At 47.1% G+C, this 9,108-nt stretch overlaps 1 protein-coding gene across 2 annotated transcripts in view; it reads right to left on the reverse strand.

The window, feature by feature from the left end:
• Window positions 1-6,740: 6,740 nt before the first annotated feature.
• CLMN (calmin) overlaps window positions 6,741-9,108 on the reverse strand; it is a 124,056-nt gene continuing 121,688 nt past the window's right edge. For both annotated transcript variants that reach the window (XR_010659123.1, XM_065906470.1), the window contains exon 15: window positions 6,741-9,015. The gene's annotated coding sequence lies outside the window, so the exon portion shown is untranslated. The remainder of the gene's footprint in view (window positions 9,016-9,108) is intronic.

Raw genomic sequence — 9,108 nt, forward strand, 5'->3', positions numbered from 1 at the left:
TCCATTTATTTGTCTATAAAATGGAAATGATAGTAAGTTACCTCCCAGGTTATTACTGTAAAGGTTGAAGGAGAAAATGAACATAAAGGGTCTGACAAACTTTCTGGTTTATAATAGATACTTAGGGACATTCTTGGTGAAAAAAAAGAAAAAGAAAAATCAGACATGAACAGACAAAAAATTTTTTTTGAAAGATATATCTCTAATATATATGTATGTGTATATATAATAGATATTTAACTAATGGTCATTTTTATCAGCTGTTCCATTGGGAAAATAACAAGCTAGAAGCGGAGGCTGGAGCAGACAGGACTGGCTGCCTCCCCAGGACTCGTTCTTCCCTTTTTAACAACAGATTTTTCTTTCTCACGGGGCAGCAAAATTCCTAGCTACGGAACTACACTTCCCAACCTCCCTGGCAGCACAGGGCTTCCCGTTTCACGGTGCTGGTCAGTGGTTCTTACATGAACGCCTGTGGGAACGATGTTACATTCTCTGAGTAGTTTCCTTCGGCCTTCCTAGCACAGGAGTGTGAGGCTGGGGCTGCAGAGGCCGTCTTGTGTCCAGCACAGGCCGCAAGCGGGAAGCCACACGCTAAGACGGCAGAACAGAAGATGGGAGAAATATGAGCTTTGGTGGCATCATGGAGCCACTACACCTCGGGGCCTCCTGCTTCAACGTCCCGTGTGAAAAAATGAACCCTGTGTGGCGAAAGCATCCGAGTTCCGTAACATGCAGCTGAATGTAACCCCTAACTGACGTGAAGACGACACTATCGGGCCATGGACCAGGGATGAATTAGCTCCTAGTAGTCATCTTGAAGGAGAGCTTCCCTGCAGCTCAAATGGTAAAGAATCTGCCTGTGATTCAGAAGACCCAGGTTCAATACCCTGGAGAAGGGAGTGGCAACCCACTCCAGTATCCGTGCCTGGAGAATTCCAAGGACAGAGGAACCCGGCAGGCTACAGTCCATGGGGTCACACAAAGTTGGACACGACTGAGCGACCAACACTAGTACTACTGATGACCTTGAAACGTGAGTTACAGAATGTGCTAGGAGAGGGCAGCCTAGATTTGTATCCTACTTATCACATAATGGTAAAAGTGAAAGCTACCATGTTCTGATAGATTTAGAAAAAGTGAATATTTCCCCATAGCATCTATGCACTGGTCTGTCCTTCTCTGGTTACAGGTCTCATTGGTCCCTGGAGTGCAATCCCAGTTACCGTTTCACCTTCTGTACGTAGGACGTTTTGGAATTTGACCCCTTCCCGACTGGTGTCCAGGGCATCCCTGAGTGTTTAAGAGGAGGGGAGAAACCTGATTTGGTCTGGTCATGCTTTGTGCCTTGATGATGCTAGAGGATGCGGGCTTACTGAAGTCAGGCATTCACCTGTGTCCCAAGGGTGACTGTTGGACAAAATCTCCCACATCTCTGATAACCAGAGGCCCTAGACAGCACCTTGCCCTAGCAGGAGTAATTCTTCTAGTGGTGGACAAGCCTGCCTGTCAGACCTGAATTCAGTGGAGCCTCAGAGCCGAACCCGGTAAGGCTTTTTAGGATGAGACTGCCATGAGTCCTTCATCACCCATTTCCGGCAGTGGATGGGCAGCTCTGGGCAGCTCTGGTGGGGCTGGGCTTGTTCTGATGGCCACTTCAAATGTGTGATGCAGTGGGGCTGCCTCTCCTCCCGCCTCCTCATCAACTTAGATGACTCGTCTCAGTCCAGCTGTATCAGTCAAATAAGAAATACCACATGCCTTTATAAAACTTGGCAAGATACCCTCAAAACAAAATTAGACCACATATCTGCGAGGACCTTATACTCCTTGCAAGGAAATGGAAAATTATTAGAAAATAAACCAGTCAGCTGTGACTCAGAAGTTTAGATAAGCAGTGCCTATTAATGAAAAATTACTGTGGTTGCCTTAAGACAAAGATGATCATTTCCTTTTAGAAGGCTGGAGGTGCAGCTGGGTTCAGGCAATGGTACTCGGGGGTTTGTCTCTGGCTTCCTGCAGGTCCCTGAGTCACAAGCAGGTAAATTCATCTTTGAGGGATGTTACAGGATAATTTTATGTCTGTTACATTTGATAATAAAAAATTAGGGGAAATCCCCTGGTGATCCAGTGGTTAGGACTCTGGACTTTCACTGCCAAGAGCCCAGGTTCAATCCCTGGTGGGGAACTAAGACTCCAAAAGCCACATGGCGAGGCAAAAAAAAAAAAATCATGATTTGTATTATTCATGTCATTTTTAATATCATTTCTAAGATAATGTGTATTGCATTTTACAAAACGTGGTCTATGAGAAACTAGAAATAAATGCATTTTTTAAAATGTCCTTCATTTCAGAAAGCTTGGGAAGGCCTAGAGTTTCTCCCCATAGATTCTGATTTTAGGGAACTCGGCTCAGACGGGCAGGGCTCCTGTCCACACTCCTCCCCAATCTCCATCTGCAGGTGCACATTTCTACATGGGGTATCAGACCCTCCCACGGTCTCCAGAGACTAAGCTTTTACTTCTTGGTGAGTAATTTCCCATAAAATGGCACCTATGCGATCAAACCAGTCAATCCTAAAGGAAGTCAACCCTGAATGTTCATTGGAAGGACTGATGCTGAAGTTGAAGCTCCAATACTCTGGCCACCAGATGCGAAGAGCCGACTCATTGGAATAGACCCTGATGCTGGGAAAGAATGAGGCAGGAAGAGAAGGGGACAACAGAGGAGGAGATGGTTGGATAAGCATCACCCACTCAATAGATACGAGTCTGAGCAAACTCCGGGAGATGGTGAAGGACAGAGGAGCTTGGAGTGCTGCAGTCCATGGCATCGTGGATTCGGATACAACATAGTGACTGCCCAGCAAGGTGATTTGACCTTTTGGTGACACTTGGCCCAGTCCTGGTTGTCAGGTTGGGCCAGATGTGGGCAGTTTCTTCATTGGACAGTCTTGTACGGAAGGCCTACCTCCCCACCCCCGAATAGAGTCAATCGACAGGAATGAGATTAAACACTACACTCAGACTTTAGGGTGTGTGTGTGTGTGTGTGTGTGTGTGGTTACTACAGACGGGTCGCTATAACCCAGTAGAACGTGTGTGTGTGTGTGTGTGTGTGTGTGTGTGGTTACTACAGACGGGCCGCTATAACGCAGTAGGACTGACCTAACACAAGGATTCTGTCGGCAGAGGCGCAGCTCTCATGGTGATTAACTCTGCCCCTTCGTGCCAGATCTCAGTGGTTGGGACATTGCTGCCCAGGGCCAGAGAGAACTGTAGTGTAGAAATGCTGCTCCATCTAGAACATTCGGGACTATCGGGACATCGCGAGGTTTACGGCAGTGGCACCAAAGAGTCTGCTGATGATAAATATCGGGTAGGACCGGGCCGAGTTCTAAAAGAAATAAATAATTGGGCCTTTAGGATTCTGTTGTTTAAGAGATAAAGGAAGGAGGATGCTCTCCTGATAAAACCGTGCACATTTATTTCGGGTTCTTTCTTGGGTATTTTCACAGACAGTAAGTCATCTCAGGCCTCACATTGGGGTTGTTATTATCTCTATTTCACATTTGAGATTTGTTTAGGGTCCCTGGGAGAGGTGACCCCCGATTCAGTGCCCAGGGAAGCTCCCCTATTGTTTTCCTCCCCACGGCAGGATGTGGGTCTAAGATTGGAACGGGTGATTGTTCTCTCCCCCTGGGCCTCTGTGACCTCTGTCTGGAAGCAGCCGTGGACCCTGTGCCCCAGTCCACGTTCTCTTGGGGGGTCACTTTCAGGGCCATAGAAGGCAGGCTGATATGATGGGGAATGTCTGGTGACCCCAGGTTTCTATTCTAACTCTGCTGGGCAGCTTGTGAAAAAACTCATTTTACCCACCTTCATTTTTCCCTGCCTCTTCTCATGGGCAGGACGTGGCCACCTCCCCATGGGATGTTTTGAGAGTTTTATGATCATTCAGTGAGGCCCTCGTCCAGCACCTGGGCGAGCGCTCAAGAAATGGTAGCTGGACCCCATGAGCATCGCTCACCTCTCCAGGTCCTCTGCAAGCCCTTTCCGAGGATGGACTTGATCTCATTTCTGTCTTTCTCAGTGATGCTGAGCCCCCATGAAACCCAGTAGGCCCTCTGTTCAAGACTGTTTAATGAAGAAACTGCCCATATCTGGCCCGATCGGACCACCAGGACTGGGTCAAATGTCACCAACGCTGCTGGTTGCCCGTTCTGACCTATAGTCTCTTCCTGTTGGCAATTAACTGAGCAGAGCATTCAGCCGAAGGACCCACTTTCTGCCTCCGTGGCAGCTGCGCTGTGACTCAGCACGAACAATGGGATGAAAGCTGATGTGTCGTGTGGTTCTTCCGGGAAGTCTTATAGGAGGGGGCAGCCTAGTTCTCCTCTCCTTCCATTCTGCCACAGAGGACACAGATGCGTGGTCTGGATGGACAGATGCCATCGTGGACCATGCAGACAAGTTAGGCGGTCTGGGTATGACGCAGCTAGAACAACACCGGGGGCAGCAGGAGGGGCTGAAGCTGCCCAATCAACCCGGATCGATGGCCTCTCTCTCAAGAGAGACAAGACTAAAACCTCCATCATGTTTAGGCCATTGCTTTTGTGGGTTTTCTGTCAGAGGCGGCTGAAACCCAAGCTAAATGTTAAGACAATCCTGGAAAGAAAAATGTCACCCCCATCTTTCTTTGAGTATTTAGCAGTATCACCACCTTGTCCAAATAAAAACTCGAGCCCCCACGTTCAAACGCGATTGTGCACAGCTGGTTTCAGGCTTCAGTGATCCAAGTGCGTGCTATCATGCTACCCTCCCACCCCCCTTTTTAGTGTGGTTCAGATAGTTTGATGTGTTTTCACCCTGTTTCTCCATTCAAGCAGGAGCAGCCTCCACACCTGTCAAGGAAGGTTTCGTCTGTGCTGAAAAGATTAAACACATGAAGAAACAGGGGGAGAGGAGGGAAGGGAGTGACAGAGAGACCAGCTTGAGGGAGCGGCCTCCTGATGCACTGGGGACCTGGGCTCTCAATACCCATCGGAGATGACCAAGCCTCCAACGTGATGCAGTAGCAGAGCAGCTAAGGGCTGTCGGGGCTGGGCCATCCCAGGGTGGGCAGTTGATCAGTCACCCCCAGGCCGTGGGACTGAGTACACTTGGACAAGGAGAGAGCGAGGAGACACGTACCCAGCATCTCAGCTCAGTAGGCTCATCCGCAGTCCAGACCTGCTCCCCCCACGGCTCCCCATCTCAGCCCAGAGCGCCTCCACCCTTCCCGCTGCTCGGATCAAACCTCAGAGCCTTTCTTTTTTACCAAAAAGACAAAAAAATATTATTTGGTTATGCAGGATCTTAGCTGTGGCATATGGGATCTAGTTCCCCAATCAGGGATTGATCCCAGGCCCCCTGCTTTGGGAGCGCAGAGTCTTAGCCACTGAACCACCAGGGAAGTCCCCTTAGAGCTTTTCCAGATCCTCTCTTTCTCTCACACCCCACACCCAATCCATGAGCAAACCCAGAGAGTCTGCTCTCATAATACAGACAAAGCTCATCACCGCTCATCACTCCCAGGGCCCCCAGCTTGGTCTGCACCATCGCCCTCTTTCCTGCATTGTTGCAATGGCCTCCTAGCTGGCCTCCAGGTCCTGCCCTTGTTCCCGTCTATTCCCATCACGGCGGCCAGGGTGAGCCTGGCTCAACGTGAGCTCCAAATCCTCCAGGAAGCCCAGGTCACTCAGGGTGAAGGCCAGAGTCCTTAAAACACCCGACACGGCCCCACCCGACCTGCCCCAGTGAACTCCCCTCCCGCTTCTCTCCCACCTCCATCAACTGCGCTTTAGCCATACCAGGTTCTTGGGCGTCCCCTAAAAACACCAGCCACGACCCACCACTGTGCCTTTGCATCCGATTTTCCCTTTGCTTGGAAAGCTCTTCCACAATTATTTCAGCGAGTTGTCCTTGCATCTTCTGCAAGTCTTTGGTCTAATGTCTCCCTCTCAAGGAGGCCTCCCTGACTATTAACATTGTTATCACCTCCCCATCTACCTCCAAACCGATGCTCCTGGCCATGATCTTTCTTACATCTCTTCTCAATAGGTATCTGACATGCTATATACTTTACCTATTTCGTTTATGCCTGTCTCCCCTGCTAGAATGTAAGCTCTGTGAGTACAAAGACTTTGGTTTCATTTATTACTCTGTCCTCAGCAACCACAATAGTGCCTGATGCTAGGTAGGTGTGTGATAGATACCTGCTGTATCACCTCTGATTTGCTTTTCCTCCTTCCTTGCTTCACTCTTGCTGTCCTGGGATCGCACCACTCCCCAATGATACATAAGCACATGAGGTTTAACTCGGGCTCTGTTTCCCGAGGGACCTAGGCTGTTACTACAGTAACTGGTTACAGATCACACAGTTGGTAAGAGACAGACCCAGGATTCAAACCTAGGCAACCAGCCTAACTCCAGAATCACAGGGCCACTGGCACGGCTACAGGAAGTGCCATCACCGCTACCTTTGTCGTTCCTTCTTAGAGCTGCACCTGCAAAGGCTCAAGGCAAGTTAATGGTTTAAAAAAAGACAGACTTCTTACAATCTCTAAGGTTCTATAGTCAATTGGCTTCACTTTTACCCTGGCAACAGTGCTCTTTGTCGGGATGAAGGAAAGACAGTGCAATTTCTGGTTGGTAAAGGCACGGATACACATGGAAATAAGAATGATCAATGAGCTGGTTGATTCATGAGATTTATACTCAAAATTTTTCTTAAGAATACATGTAATTTTACAAGACCATTCATCATAGCACCAAGCCTAATACTCCTTAATAGAAAACAGTCAAATAACAAATACTCCAGTTAATTTCCCACAGGTATAAATTATGCAAATAATCATTTATATCTTCATTTACAATAATTAATAAATAAGAGTGCACGTTCATACAATTTTTTTTACAAAGATACTTTTTTTTTTTTTACAAAGCTACAGCTATGTATATACTAAATAGACAAAATAATTCTTGTACTACAAAATAACATTTCACTTTTTTCCAATAGTTCTCTTAGTGCTCCCAGTAAAAATATTCAGACATTATCAATTACATCCTGCCATGACATTAAGATAAACGGTAGCAGTGAATCTGTTAAACATACTACAGACCTTGAAAAAAATAAACCCATCATCACTCAATAGTATACACTTTCAACAACTCCTGTGCCCAGGTTTACTGACTGGTCACGACCATGCACCTGCTCCATGGTAGGGAACAACCATCGTTCTATATTTACTCTTTGTCTTTGGCTGATGTTACCAGCACCAATGTAAATGACGCCGGCAGCTAATTTAGGGTGCAATTCAAGGACAGAGGGTCTCTGTTTCATGGTATCCCTTCCCCAAGTGCCACACCCACCCCAGGGACATTCTACACAGACGTGCCAGTCTTCGGCTTCAAGGATCCAATGCTAGATATGCAAGCAGCCTCAGATTCAAGTGGAACTTCTGTGCCTGGACAGAGGCTGGTGGGCCACCGGCCATGGTGTTGCAGAGAGTCGGACACGACTGAACGACTAACACTTTGCTTGTCAGATGCTCGGAGGGGCAGGGGAAAAGATGAGAATAGAAAGATCCAGTTGTTTCCATCTGTGTATTCCTGCAGCTGAACTTGTGAATTTCAAAGAATCTGAGAAAACTGCTGCGTCAGATGCTGATTTAATTTAAGGAGACCAGTTTAGTTTTGGGAGCCCTGGAAGCAGATCGCGCTCGTTCTACTCCAAGCTTTCACTCCCACACCTTCCACAGACAGACTACCTTTTATTCCACCAAACCCTTTCCGAAGGCACCCTTCTAAATACTAAAGCCGGAAGCCATGCTCTAAGCTTTGGAATTCACTTACAAATGCAGAGGCGCATTTATTCTAAGCAAATAGGCCACTTACTGAGATGTTAAAAAAAAAAAAAAAAATGAACTTGCTAACCTTTGGATTTTTAAACCTAAGATGAACTTCTAAAAAGAGGTCTTCCAACTTCCAACCCAGAAAGGTAAATGAATTATTCAAGGTGTCACAGCAGGTGGGCCGGAGCTAGGGCATGGGTTCCTAACAGCCGGGCCAGTATCGTCCTACCTTGGAACACCGTCAACTCTCTAGGTTACAGACACTCTTAAGAGTTTCCTTTTAAAAAGTGTTTCAACCCTTAGGAATACAGGCATGTTGTGGCTATCCTCACAGCAAAGTCTACTGACTTCTGGTGGGGCTAAGAGAAGTGGGAACTATTGCAAATGGGGGAAAAAAAAACTATCAAAAGACACTTTTCTATTTGTTTTTGCAACAATGCAAAACCCACAACTTTTAAAGGCAGAACAAAGGAAAAAATGGTGATTCCTATCTCACAGACCAACCAGTTGTCTTCCTCCAAGGAATTATGTTCTCATCCTTACTTTAATTGTGTTCTGCCCAGGACAATGAAATTTGCTTTTCAAAGGAGGCGGCCTCTCTTCCACTCTGAAAAGCATGTGTTAGAAGAACTGAGTGAAGAGCTGGGGGCAGTTAATTAAAGTCGCTCACTCTTGAATGTTAGACACTGAGGTTATGTTGCTGAAGGCCCTTTAAAGGCAGTCATTTTGGTTGCAAATTTGCAACCTTAGGCTAAAACTTGAATTTGGGGTGTCCTCAGTTATTAAAAAAATTTTAAACTTACTTTTAATTGAAGTATAATTGATGTACAATATTACTCAGTCACTTTTACGAACTGAGGATGAAGGAAATATTTAAGCAGTGTTGATGTGGAAAGTGAAAGTGTTAGTCATTCAGTCGTGTCCAACTCTTGGCGACCCCATGGACTGTAGCCCACCAGGCTCCTCTGTCCGTGGGACTCTCCAGGCAAGAATACTGGAGTGGGTTGCCATGCCCTCCTCCAGGGGATCTTCCTGACCCAGGGATAGAACCTGGGTCTCCTGCATTGCAGGTGGATTCTTTACCACTGTGTCACCAGGGAAGGGTCAAAGTGTGCAGAAACCTAGAAAGGGAAAGAATGCAAGGTGGGGGGTTACAAGTGACGGATAAACTTCACCACCTGCCCAGCTCTGAGACCCTCACCCACGCTTGCAAA

This window comes from Muntiacus reevesi, chromosome 15, assembly GCF_963930625.1.
Source record: "Muntiacus reevesi chromosome 15, mMunRee1.1, whole genome shotgun sequence".
Taxonomy (NCBI): Eukaryota; Metazoa; Chordata; class Mammalia; order Artiodactyla; family Cervidae; genus Muntiacus; species Muntiacus reevesi.